The sequence below is a fragment of the Mirounga angustirostris genome, unplaced genomic scaffold (assembly GCF_029215605.1).
Source record: "Mirounga angustirostris isolate CCGP_5_RB_7025 unplaced genomic scaffold, mMirAng1.0.hap1 SCAF_6, whole genome shotgun sequence".
Taxonomy (NCBI): Eukaryota; Metazoa; Chordata; class Mammalia; order Carnivora; family Phocidae; genus Mirounga; species Mirounga angustirostris.
Window position 1 is genome coordinate 114,000,653 of NW_026991714.1, and position 14,093 is coordinate 114,014,745.

Here is a 14,093-nt window from a genome sequence, read left to right on the forward strand (position 1 = left end):
CCCGCCTGCCGGGTTGCCCCTGTAATGGCATGTGATGACTATGTGGTTGCAGGATGACAGCTCCCCCGTGAGGACCCGAAAGGGGATGTGTGTGCGCCCGGTTGCCTCTGAGCCGGCATCCAAAATGCAAGAGTGAGGGGAACACGGACCGTCCCTGGGCAGCCTCTGAAAAGAGAAATCCGAACCCCAAAGTTCAACCAACCCAGGGCAACTGGAACAAGAGCCACATTAAAATTCAGAATCAGTCCATTAACTGACCCTGTATTTGGCAACAATGATCCCAGTCGTTGAAGAAGCACATCAAATGTCTGTATTAATCTTCGGACATGTAGCCACGAGGATTGTCCGGGGTGGCGGGGGGGGGGGGGGGGGGGGAGGGTGTGGATTCAAACTGCCTTACAAAACCTTTCCAAAGCGTCAGGATAGAAGAGAAAGCAGTGGTAGCTTTTCCGAGGTTTCACAACAAAGTGAGGGTACAGTGAATCCCTGGCCCACTTCCCCTCTGCTTAGCCCTGGGGCAGGAGGTCCTGAACTTCATCATGCCTTTAGTGCGGTTTCTTGTCCATGGATAGAATTTCAGGGGTTCTGCGAACTTGGATGGGGAAAATTCACATTTTTATTTTCAATAACCTGTAACTGAAACTTAGCATTTCCTAATATTAGAAATGCAGGCAACCAACCACAGGGGTATTAACTATGCCTGTGACTTCCATGAATTAATAAAAAGGCAGATATATTGCTATGTTGCAAAGCTATTTTTCACAATATTTGGATGTTTATTTTAATGTAATTGGCTTTCTTGGTAATATTGAATATTAAAAACATTCTTTTGAAAGGGGGTCCACAGGTTTCATCAGACTGAGAAAGGGGTCCAAGGGCCACACGAGATATTTACAAATCCTTGTGAGGGAAGGAAGGGACCTCTTCAAACCCATGTTCTTCCAGAACTATCTAGGATACTGCCTATGCTACATTTCAAAGGACTGTTTGCAAACTTGTGAACACCCTGTTCCCTTTACTTGGTAACTCTGGGCTGGGTGAGCCAGAATCGTTACTTTTCTTGGAGGGCTCACAATGCAATAATTGAAAAATTGCTGGAAAAAGCTTCTGTTGGTGTGTAAAATACAACCTATTTTTAATTCTTTTTAAATCTTGCAGTGTCCAATTAGAGGTTATCCTATTGAGAGCCTCTGAACCTCAGGCCTGTCTCATTTGGAAAACTATAGAGAAGCATTTTATTTATTTTGATAATTATCTCACATGGCATTCAACTTCCCATTAATGTATATCCCATTTGTTCTGTGAAACAGCTCTCAAAACTGCTTGCCTGGAGGTGAGATGATCAAGTCACAGTCTTAGACTTGATGAATTTGTCCTTATAAATGATCCGCACCAACTTTTACTGCTCCCTTTCCCCCACCCCCACGCCCACTCCCCTCCTTCTCCATGTGCCCCTCACTTCCCCTCTCCCCTCCTCTCCCCTTCTCCCCCAGAATGCCTCTGACCTGTACCGGCTGGGGGTAACCTCTGCTCATGGGTAGTTTTGTCTCTGCTGGGGCCATACACAATCGAGGCCTGTGAAAAGGAGGGTTAATCTGCAGGAGGCCGGGACAAGCTGGGCTATTCGGGATCTGTGTCCATTAAAGCCTTCTTGCTCTCCTTAACTCATTCCCCCTCCATTCAAGCCAGCCTGAGGGTCAGGCTTTAGCCAGCCCTAAAACCTGTAGGGTACAGATTCTCTGAATTGTTGGGAAAGAATTGAGGCATCAGCCAGGGACGGCTAATATTTCTTGCCTCATTTTATTGCTGAACAGCGGGACTGTAAAGTCTTGAACACTGGAGCACTATGGTCCCCTTTCATGTAGCCGAGATGATGGGATAAAAATGTGTTTGGTGAAGCAATTCAGATTACCACCGGGTCACATCCTCGCTGGCTCCCAGCACGGCCTGCAAACAGCATCACCGAGACAAGAAGCAATCGCTGTGCAATTCAGCTCATGCAGAACAGTGTTTCTAGCGTGGAAATGAGGCTAATTGTGGAGCTTGCCAATGAGAATGTTTTGTTTTTAATAGCTCAGGCTGTAGCTCAAAATACGAGTTGAGATGGCGGACTCAGGACACAGTCCTGAGAGCTGTGAGTTCTGACAGCTTCCTCCTAAAATGATCGGGGTCCTGGGAGTGTCATACACTATTCTTACCAGGAGCACTGGGGTCTTGGACTTGCCAACTGGGACAGGAAGGGCTCTCTCCAGAGAGGTGAGGGGTTGTTTGGGGGGCCTTTAGTCTTCCAGGTCTCCCTGCTGCACACCCTGGGTTCCTTACACTCAGAAAACCCCAAGGAAGAAGTGAAGAAGCTCAATCGTTAGGAAGCCCCATGCCTGGACAGTTCTGAGAAGCACGCTCATTTGCTTTCCTCTGAACCTCTCCCCAAATAAACACCCCATGAAATGTTCCTGAGCAACTGTCTCATGATATTGTCCAGGTAACTTGGGGTAGAGTCAGTTTTCAGCTCTCGCTAGCTCTGCCACCAGCCCCATTGCCTCTTTGGAACCCCAGCAGCTTCCCGTTTACATGAGAAGGCTGAGCCCTGGGCTCTGTTTCAGCTCCAACACTGTATACCTGGGTCTGTGGCCTCATGTCAACCCATTCTTGGAAGTGAGAGAGTCAATGTGACCCTTTGGAGTCAATTGGGACTAGGTTTGTGTGCCTGTCTTCACCACTACCTAGCTGTATGGGGACAAGAGCAAGATATTCTGAGGATCATTAGTAAGGGTTTAGCATGAGATTGTACTAAATAGCATTGCTCCTTGTTACTACTCTTTTATTTCTTGTGTGTTCAAAAGAGATTGTAGCCTATTTGAAGTGGACCCAGACTCTGGGAGATTTGGTGAGAGGTTCAGCCCAGCCTTGCTCTGCAGAGGAAATGCATTTCTTAGTGCATGGTGCCAAGAGTTAAAAAGAAAAAGAAAGGAAGGAGAATGTTTCCATGATTGGGAAGTCATAGACCTCTACTGGCGGTATCTGTGGGTCCCTGTCCAGAGGTTGGGGTGAGGGGGGAGATGACTGACAGCCCTTCATCTAGGCTTCCAAAGCTCTTGGCCCTCAAGGACAAAAGAGATGTGAGTGAGTCCCTGATCCCATTTGGGGTATGAGCTGTGAAAAAGCAGCTGAAGGGTTTGCAGGGGCACTGGAGACAAGAATCCCAGGGCCTCCCCAGGCCGCCGGGCCTGAGCGTAATAAATCTGCGAAATAACAAGCACAAAGGACTTTATAATCAATGACAGATTTTATTTTTGCTCTGGCAAAATCCATCCGTGGAGCTAACATTTTATAGGGAAATAACTACCCACTTTGTGACTCCTTCTCGGCCCATATTCTCTTTCTTAAAGTCGGGAAAAGCTCGGAGAATCAAAGTCAGCTCCTCCGAGAACTGTGGCAGGAGAAAGCATGCCTTACCCTGGGCGGGAACCCAACCCTCCCGTTACTTCCTAGGGTGGCTCGGGCCATTCATTTCTGTTTTGCTAAAATACCCGTGACATGTGAATAAACCAGGATTACAGAACATTGTCTCGGTCAGTAATCTGAGCCGGCATGGGCTCTGGTTTGATGAAATATGGTGCTCTCTGAGCAAACATGGGAATTGGTATTACTTCTCGTTAAAGCTGAACAGTGGGACTATTTAGAACTGTTGCATGAATGCTGCACTGTGGGGAGTGACAATCTGAAGGGAGCTGATTTGGGGGAGGGGGCCGTGGTGTGTGTGAGTTGGCCAGAGCAAGGCAGTTAGGAGACGTCTGCGGGGGAGGCAGCCAAAGAGACACTTGGGAATTAGGACCCCCTTCGGGGCTGCCTGGGCTCCTGACAACCCCCAAATAATCCTTCTTAGAACCTTTGCAGGAGGGACAGAGCCTTACATCCTTGTCCTGGCATTCGAGCCCTTCTGGTCTGGCCTGACTGTCCCCTCGGTCTTGGTGGACGTCTCTCCAGTCTCTTCCCACCAGTTCTCTCGTGCCCCGGATTCAGAAGGACCCGCAGTCTCTCCATACAACTGCTAACCGCCTCTGGAGTGGCGCTGTGCTGACCACCTAGCACCCCTTCCAAGACCTGGGTGCTCGTTCCTCTGGCTGCCAGGGTGGTGGTCTGCTGCTGGCCCACTGCTGAGAACGTCTCCAGGGCCTGCCTCACCCAGAGCTGTCCCCTTCCCTGGGACAGCCCCAGTGCAGCCACTAGGCCCTGAAGGGTGGGGAGGCCTGATCCCCTAGCCCCGAGGCAGGACGGCTCTGAAGTCTCCTTAGCTCCAGGATTTGCCGTGGGCTCTGCCGGGGTCCCTGCCGCAGCCATATCACATTTGCCTTCCTGGTCTGATGAATCCCAGTTTCCACAAGCACATTCCCACGAACCTCTGCATGCACAGTTCTATCTCAGAGTCTGTTTCCCGAGACACCTGACCTATGATAGTCGGTGCCAGGAGAGATCTGAAGAAGTGGGCTCTAACATGGGACGCGGGAGCAGAGCTCTCTACTGCCTGATGGCAAAGAGGACTCTCTTATGGCAAAGAGGACTCTCTCTGACTAGTGTGGCTAGAGTCCGGATAGCCCTTGGCGTGCATAGTGGGGAACCCCAGGGTTTAGCAGCTCAGCTATTGAAGGTTCAGGGAAAGTGATCATTATAAAGACAATGGAAAGGGTTGGCTCCTGCTGAGTGAGACGGATTCATGGGAGATGGATCATGAAAGGTTGAGGGTGATCAATCACTAATTTAAGCCCAAGTGTGCAAATCAGAGAGCCTTCCCAGCAGCGCATAAAGAGCCCCTTGCAGCTGGTGTGGCTGAAGATCAGGCCCAGGACTTAAAAAATGAAGGTAGCAGAGCTCAAGTGATGGTTGAATTTTCAACCCCAGCAAGTCTGTTATGCCAAAGTCCGGGTCCTAGTTGGGAAGGAGTGGGACCCTGAGACTTGGGATGGGGGCATCTTGGTTGATGCACTCGAGAACCTTACGACTCTACCCCTACTCGCATGCTCTGGGCCTGAGGAAGTAGCTCACACTCCCCTTGCTTGAAGAAGATGCAGATATAACATGTGTCCCTTTCATAATCTACCCATACCTCCCTTCCTGGCTGCCGGATGAATACTGGGGTCATGTCACCACATGTCACCACATGTCACTCAGCCAGGAGAGTGCTGGGAGCACCGACAGGGGAAGGTACTATAGATTGGAGTGTTTTAGTACAGACTCAACATGCACCAATAGAACATGACTGGAACTGGATCTTGGGGGTGCCGCATCAAGGGGGAATATAGAGTTGGATAGGGGAGCGTTTCTCATTCCAGAAGCACTGTCCCATGCTACAGGACTTACACCATGGCAAGGGCCCCAGTAGATGGGGCTAACATGCTTCTGGGTTGGCTCTTGGATGCTTGGGCAAAGCAATGGCATGCACTAAGTGAAGTACCAGAGACAAGTTGCCATAGTAAATGATGGGGGAACAGAGGCCGCAGTAGAAGTAGTGTATAAGGCTAGAAAACCACAAGCCTAAGTGTTCCAGAGAAGGGCTCGGAGGGCTCTGCATTTCCCAAAGTGACAAGGAATTCAGCAGTGAGAAGAGCACCAAATCATGAAAAAGCTCAGTGATGGCTGTTCTCTGTGGGCTAGGGCTCAGGGCAGGAGATGGCTCTTAATGAACTAGGGTCTCTAGCAGAAGTGGGACAAAAGGATCCCCAAATAAGGGAATGCTTAACTGTCCAAACTGAAGTGAACACAATTTTCAAAACAAAAGGCATGTTTGGCATATTGTTGGAGTGCTTAACTTACCCGGAGCTATGAAGTACTTACTAAAACACGGAGGCCCTGGGGGGACAGATAGATGGACAGCGAACCCCAGGATAGCTTACTTGTTCAATCAATTTGTACAGTCAAAACTAAATCAAGGATGGATGAATGAGGCTGAGGGCAGCTACCCCAATAAAAGTCATACTCCCTTGCCTAATTTCTGGACGTAGACCAATTTTTAGGCCACTTTGATGAGAGAGGCTGGGTCTCCGGGAAGAAGGAACCTGCAACAGCACAAGGATGAATGGTGATGATTTCTCATCCTTTCCCAGAGGGACCTATGGCCATTTACTCAGGAACAACTATACATGGGGGAAGGGAAGCATCCAGACACTTCAAGAATGGATGGACACAAGGTCCAAGTTGACATTGATACTGGGTGCCCAAAGCATAATTAGCCCTCTGTTAGAGTTTTATGGGGCCTAGGCAGGAAATGGATCCTGGTCCAGTCCAGCTCACTGGGCCCATGGTCTTATGAAGTAGCCACCTACCCAAACCTCAAATGCATAGCTGGAATGAACATCCTTGGTAGCTGCCAGAATCACATTGGTTTCTTAGTCTGTAGCGTAAAAGACATGGTAGTGGGGAGGCAAGTGAAAGTTTACAGTAGAGAAGCCCAAGTGGAGGCCCCTGAAATTGTTCCCTCACTCCCGCCCTGGCCAGATTAAAAAATCAAAATCAGTTTTGTGTCCCAAAGATTGGTATCCTTCTTAAAAACATCAAGGATGATTCTTCACCAGATTGGTCCCTACGGAAACCAGACAGATGCTGGAGACTGACAGCGAACAGCCACAAACTCAGTCAAGTGCAGTGTTAATCACCCCAACTGCAGCAATGATGTTTCAGCCATATAGCTCAGCTAGAACAGATTGACGTGGCCTTGTGTACAGGGTATGCAGCCTTTGATCTGGTGAGTTTGCTCCTTTCCATCTCCTTCAAGAATGACTTGGAAGCAGTTTGTATTTATGTAGGGAAGGCACCAGTATACATTTACTGGTATGTGTATTTCTTTCTTTAGGGCCATGTTAACTCTACTGTCTCTGTCACAATAGATCAAATGGACCTGGATCATCTAGATATTCCACTGAGCATCCCATTGGTCCTTTGTATTGATGACATAGTGTTAATCAAATTGAATCAGTGGGAAGTGGCAAGTACTTTGGAGACCTTGTGCTCCAGAGGGTGGGATATAAACCCCATGAAGATTTAGGGGTCTGCAACATCAATGAGACTATTAGGTAATAGTGGTTTGAGCATGCTGGGACATCCCCTCCAAAGTAAATGACCCATTATTGTATCTTGCACTGCCTATCTCTGAAAAGGCAACTCAACTCCTGGTAAGCCTTTTGGGTTCTGGAGACTACAAATTCAACTACCTTGACCCAGAGGGACACAGAAAACTTTCAGCCTTGAGTGGGACCCGGAGCGGAAAAGTTTTCCGTAGCCCTACTGCTTAGAATGCGGGACCTATCAGGGCCTGTGGCATTAGAGGGAACTAGAGGAAAAACACCGTGTGGAACTGAGGGCAAACCCCAAGAAAAGCAATGTTTTGGAGCAAGGGTCAGCCATCTGCAGCCAAGAATTATCAGCCATTTGAACAGCTGCTCCTGATTTGTTGCTGCCCACGGGTAAGGGATAGAAAGCCTAACCGTGCGACATTGGGTGATCATGCAACTACAAGTGTCCATCATGAGCTACGTTCTCTAACCTCCACCAAATCATGCGTTTGGGTGGGTGCAGGAGGAATTCTTCAAAGATGGAAGCGGTCCATCTGAGATTGGGCCCGAGTACTTAGTGCCAAGGGTTCAACAAAGCTGCGTGAGCAGGTGGCTCAGACCTCCGTGCCACCCACCACCGTTGCACCGGTCTCTCTCTTTCAGTTCGCACCTGTGACCACTTGGAGTGATCAGCTGATGGAGAAGGAAAATGCCTGGGCTTCGTCCATGGCTGCGTAGGCTTGGGTTGTGGGTACCAACTGAAAATGGATTCGAGCTGCCCTGCAGCCTCACTCAGGACTGGCCCTGAAGGCCAGGAATGAGAGGGAGTCCTCCTTATGGGCAGGGCTTTAGGGGTCCCAGCTGGTCACCACCTTGTGCAGAGGAAAAGTGACCTAAGGTAAGACTGTAGGTAGATTTGTGGGCGGTGACAGATGGCTTGGTTGGTCAATTGGGGACCTGAAGAAAACAGACTGAAATATCAGGCATAAAGAGGCCCGAGGAAGAGACATGTGGGTAATGTACAGGAGGGGGCAGGAAGTGAGAAGACCTTCGCTCTGTGTGTCAGCGTCCGCCAGAGAACAGTCACTGTGGAAGAGGCACGAAACAGCCAAGGAGACAGAACGGCTTGGTCACTCAACATCAGCCGGCCTCTGTCATCAGGCACCCCAGTGCTGGAAAGTGGGTGCATGGACGGCGTAGCCAGGGCAGCAGTGGGGGCTCTGCACACCGCAAGAGCCTGAGTGCCCACTGGCCACAGCCCGTGGCCCACTAGGACACACGGTGCTCTTGAACCCTTAGCTCTGGAGGTCCTGGCCCCCAGGGGAGGATCTCTTCTACTAGGGCCACATAGCAGGATTCCCTTTCCATAGCCAGCGACAGGTGCTACCCGATCCCTCCCAGCTTCTGTGCTTAGAGGCCAGTGGGGAAGGACAGGAGTCACCATCCTGCACAGGTAATCGGTCCTGTGTTGTTACACACCGGGGCAGAGGGGCTCTGTTCAGCGCCCAGTTGGCCCAGTGGGACAGCTCCTGGTAGTCCCTGCCCAATTCCGATGGCAAATAGCCACTGGCAGGAGCCACAGCTTGAGAAGGACATGGTGGTCTCCTAGGGTGAGCATCTGGGTCACCCCGCCAGCCAAGGCCCTAGCCCAGCAGAGGTGCTAGCTGGGGTGCGAAATCACGTAGAACGTGTAGTAGGGGAGGAAGATGATGATTACCAGTGGTCCTAAGCCAAGCTAACTTTCCTTATCCCTGTATCCTTCTCACAAGGTTTCCCAGGACAGGAGACCACACAAAATCCTGGGAGCAGTTCCCAGATAGGGTAGAATTATGCTAAGAAGCAAATGGACGCAAGCTCCTGAGAAGGCCGACTGTAGATGCTGTCGTGCTGCCCAGACCCCCCTTCAGGACCCAGCTCCTTATTCCTCCTGCTCTCCGGAGCGCCGTCCGCTGCTGGCTCACTGCTGACACCCTCCCCAGGAATTGCCCCAGCGGCCTGAAGAGCTGTCCCACCCCTGGTTATGCCTCTTTCTCCCCAGGGCCACCTGTGTCCTTTGGCTGGTCCACGTGATGCTACGAAGGCCTGGGTTCCCTTATCTTCACCTGGGACCCTTTCGAGGGGCCATCCCAGCTCCAGAGGCCCCCATGGGAGCAACGGCAGCCCCCACTGTATGGGCTTCCCGCTCACCTTCGCGCTCTGGCCAGCCCGTCTCCTCTCCCCTCGCGGGCCGTGTCCCCGAGTGCCCACTGCGCTAGCATCCAGCTCTGCGCCTGGTTCCTGGGTGGCTGGACAAGACCCCACCATCCTCAGGCGTCCACAGTGGCGTCCTGGGTCCCCGTACATAACAACGGCTCGCTTTTCATTCCCTTTCAGCCCTTAGAGGAAAAATATTTTTCCTCTCTTATTTCCTTAGCGCCTCTCGCAGACAGACTCACTAATTCCTCTTTTTAACAGAGAAGAGCAGGCCACAGGTTCAGATCTGGGAACGTATAAGCCCAGGTAGCTTTTATTTATTTTTATGGTTTACTTCTGCTTATAATAAGGAATGCAGATTTTCTACTTATACTCAAGACAGAAAAGTTCTGTTTAAAGTAAATTTAAGTCAAAAGGAGTGAGTTGGTTTGAAGAAAAAAATACTAAGTAAACGGTAGTTGTGGTAGGAGCGGGGAAGGTGGGTTGTTGAAGGTAGAAACGTGGTAAACACCTGCTTCTGTGGCGTCTCGCGCGTGGGGGGCCACCCCTCTGCGTCCGGAGAGTAAGGGCCCCACAAGAGCCAGCCCCACGACTCCATTCTTTGTGAAGTCCTCGGGTCCTGCATTAGCAGAGATGCTGTGTGGAATGACCTGCCTCCATGTCTGATCCTGCAGCTGGTCAATGAGGGCCTCGAGCGCCGGGTCTCTCTCTTATTCCCTGTCCTCACACCAGCACCCAGCGTGGGCTGAGACCCCGGGTAGGTGTGGTGGGCACAATTCTAAGAGGGTCCCAGAATTCACCTCCTGTGTGCATGTCCTTTATAATCTCACCTTTTGGGTGGGGGTAGGGCCTTCGGAGGAGGCATGTAATCCCTATAATTAGCTTTCATTATATGGCAAAGCTAAAGAGATTTTGCATATGTAGCAAAGGCCCCAGTCATTTGATTTTGAGATGATTGACAGGGAGATTATCCCAAGTGGGCCTGCCTTAATCAGGTGAAAGCCCTTTTAAAAAAGCCCTGGGCCCAGGGTGCCTCGGTGGCTCAGTTAGTTAAGTGTTTGACTCTTGATTTTGGCTCAGGTCATGATCTCAAGGTTTTGAGATGGAGCCTCAAGTCGGGCTCCACACTAGGTGTGGAGCCCACTTAAGATTCTCTTTTTCGGTCTCCTTCTGCCCCTCCTGTCACCCCTTCCCCCCACCGCCCTGTGCTCTCTCTCCCTCTCACTCTCAAAAAAAAAAAAAAAAAATTAATTAAATTAAATTTAAAAGGCCTGGGCCCTTTGCAGAGAGAGAGCGCCTTCTGCTGGCCTTGAAGAAGCAAGAGGCCATGTTGTGAGGAGGGCTGTGAGGGAACCAAGGGGAAGCTCAAGGAGCCAGGGGCAGCCTGGTTGACAGCCAGCAAAAGAGCCGGGAACTCAGTCTCCCACCACAAGAGGATGGGAAGAGGCCTTCAAGATCCAGAAAGGGCTGCAGCCTGGCCAGCACCCATGCGGCCACCCCAGAGACCCCGACTGGAGGACCCAGCGGAGCCATGCCAGACTCTGGACCCATGCTAAAGCCGTGAGATCATAAATGTGTGTTACTTTAAGCCACTGCATTTATGGAAATGCAACCATAGCAAGCCAGCCCAGCAAGCAGCCTTGGGAAACAGTGGCTGCATGAGCAGAGGAACTGGGCAAGTCTCTGCTCACCAGCCTCCGGTCTGTCTTCGGATTGCTGGGCTTTTCCCACCAGGAGAAACGGGGTAGGTGAGAAGGGAAGGTTAGTGTCTGCAGTATCCTGTGAATTGCCCCCTGAGCTTGCTTGGTGTAGATGAGGAACGGGCCCGAGCATTGCTCTCCATCATTTCAGAAGGGGCCCTCTCAGCCCCACCCTTGGGCACTGGCCCGTGTGCCCACTCCATGGCTCTTTCTAGGGAAGACATCCCAATCCCATCTCTCCCCCTGGCCTGCCCCCCTCCCCTTAAGGTCTGGGCTGGGAGTGGAATGTGCCCACCACCACTCTTGTGGACCCTCCGAGGTTGGAGGGCCTCTCCCTCACTGCGCCAGCCAGCCCTTCACCCTTGACCTTCAATTTGAGCACCCAGGATGGTCTGGCCTCTCTGGGACGGTCCCACCCTCCACCATCTACCCTGCCTCCAGCCAGCAGCACTGGACCTGCCCCAGGCCACCTGCCAGTCCCCCCGCTGGGTTTCTCAGAGCCCCACACCAGGCCCGGGCCACTGGCTCCTAAGCCCGCCAGCCTCACCCCAGCATCTCCTCTCTGCTTGTCCCAGCAGGTCTCACCCCTTCTGCACGTCCTCCAGCTCCACAGCTGCCCAGCCTCCCTTTCCCGAATGGAGAACCCAGCATCTACACCCCTGAGGACACTGAGGTCCCTGCAGTGGCCAGCTACAGTGGTCTGCCCACATGGCTTCTCCCTTTCTTGACACAGAACTCTGCTTCCTGTGGAGGAGGGCCGCCCCCCAAACCACACATGTGGCTCAGTGGGCCTGCCTGTCTGAGAGGCCGCCCTCTGGCTGTATCAGTGGGTCCAGCTCGTGCCGAGCCAGTCCAGCACCTGTCCTGGGCACCGTGAATCTCAGGGAGGAATCCCAAACTGGGTCAGTCACTGTTGATAGGATGTTTCTGAGGGGATTTGATGGGATAAGCCCCATTTGTCAGGTTGCTCCAGTGGAATGACCTTAAGGCCAGACCCGGCTGTTGCTGCCCTGTTCGCTGTCACAGAGGGACGCCCGTCTCTAACAGAGGAGACCCGTGCCGGCTGAGGGAGGAGGAGGTGGAGAGGGCAGAGATGAAGACAGGAGGGGAGGGGAGGATAGTGATCTGTTCCTGCGTGACAAATTACACCCAAACTTACAGTGGCTTAAAACAGTACACACTTAGCTCAGGGTTTCTGTGGGTCGGTCATCTGAATGTGGCTTAGTCCAGAGTCTTTCTCGAGGCTGTGCTCAAGGTGTTGGCTGGACCACAGTCATCTCGAGGCAAGTACGGCAGGATCTGCTTCAAAACTCCCTTGTGAGGCCCTTGGCAGGACTTAGCTCCTCGTGGGCTGTTGAGCCGAGCGCCTCTGGTTCTTGCTAGAGGCCAAGCTCATGCTTCTCTGGCGTTCCTCTACTTCTCTTTCTGGATGCCTCTGACCATTCCCATCCTGCATGTCCACCCAGACCGAGGTCTGGATCTCACGTCACCTCTTGCTTCTTGTCCCCATCCCGGCCTTACCCCTTTCACTCCCCTCCTCCTGGACAACACAGTAATCCTCCTCATGTCAGATTTGACCCTGTCACTCTCCTATTTATAAAGCATTCCTGTTCCCCTCATCCCTGGCACAACAGACCCTCCTAGGCTAGTCCTTCCACACCTCCCGCTTTCCTCCACACCCTCTCTTCTTGGCACCCTGGTTTTGCTTCTCACCCTTGCCTATGCCCTTCATTCTCCCAAGCAAGACTTCCCTCAACCTAAAACATCTTCCTGCTCCAGACCCACCTGTGCAATCTTCTTCCACCTTCAACATTCATGGTTAAGTTCCATGTTGCCCCGGAAGCCCTCCCAGAGCCTTCCAAGCCTCTAAAGCCCTTTCTTCACCCTCAGAATAGGACTTGCTCCAGATGGCTCTGTAAAGAGGGGTTTGTGCTTGTGCCCTGTATACTAGGGGCTCCTGGGGAGACAGTGGCTGCCAAGAGTCCATCCTATGGAGGAGATCAGGGGCAAAGATGGGTTTGCTCCAGGGCTCTGGGAGGGGAGAGGGAGACCCAGAGGCCTGGGGGTGATGCTTCTCCAGTCACTCATAGCTCCCTGCCCCCTGCTTCCCTCTTGCCTCCCCTCTGAGCCCTTGAACACAAAGTAGGAAGGAAGAAGAGTAAGGGAACGGAGCTTCTCAGCTCTGAGCATGTTGGTAGTTTCCTCTGGTTCTAGAAGGGGTGCTAGTCCTCCATGATTAACATTCTGGTTACCATCTGAACAAAGGGTAGGCAATTTTTTTTCTGTAAGGGTCCAGATAGTAAATATTTTAGGCTTTGTGAGCTGTATGATCTACTCTGCCCACGGAAACAGTCATAGACAATATATAAGTGAATGGGCATGGCTGTGTGTCGATAAAACTTTATTTATAGAAATAAGTGATGGGCGCATTTGGCCTATAAGCTGTAGTTTGCCAACTCCTGGTGTGGACATTTTCTTTCTGGCTCATATATCAGCTCATTCTCTCCTATGCCAGAATAATGCAGGGGAGGGGGTGGGAGTGGAGGAGTCATGGGTCCAGCAGCGGAGCTTATGGCCTCTCTCCTCCATAGCTTATGGGCAATGAGGAAAGGCACGACTCTCTACCAGCCCAGTTTGAAAATATTGGTGGAGGACTTTGGTTTGGCTGGTCAGTTGCCCAGCTCTGGAGCAATCTCAAGAGAGACCTGTAGGAGGGGTTATCTGACTGCTTCCTGGTGGTGGGGTGAGGTACCATGTCTTAGATGAAAGTATATAAAATGCTTTGTTTGAGATATATAAAATAATCAATGTTCAGTACATTCTATATCCCTCGAACATAGGTCAGCTTTTGTGAAACCAGTCTTGATTATTACTATGACATGATTTTAAAAACCCAGATTTTTTTCACCTGTCATGTCCCATCATCTATGTTTTCCTCCTAAGAGTTTAGTTGGTCCCCTGACTACTTTCCATCTTTGTAAATACACCTCAGGCTATAGTATGTTTCTCCCAGTTGGTATTCTTTCATCCAGATGGACTCATAATATTGGTTTCCTGAGGCCTACTTGGTTTCTTATTGACATTTCTTCCTTTTCCCCTAGCCTTTCTCCAGGTCCCAATTCCTGCCTTTAATAGGTCAGATTCTAGGGGACAT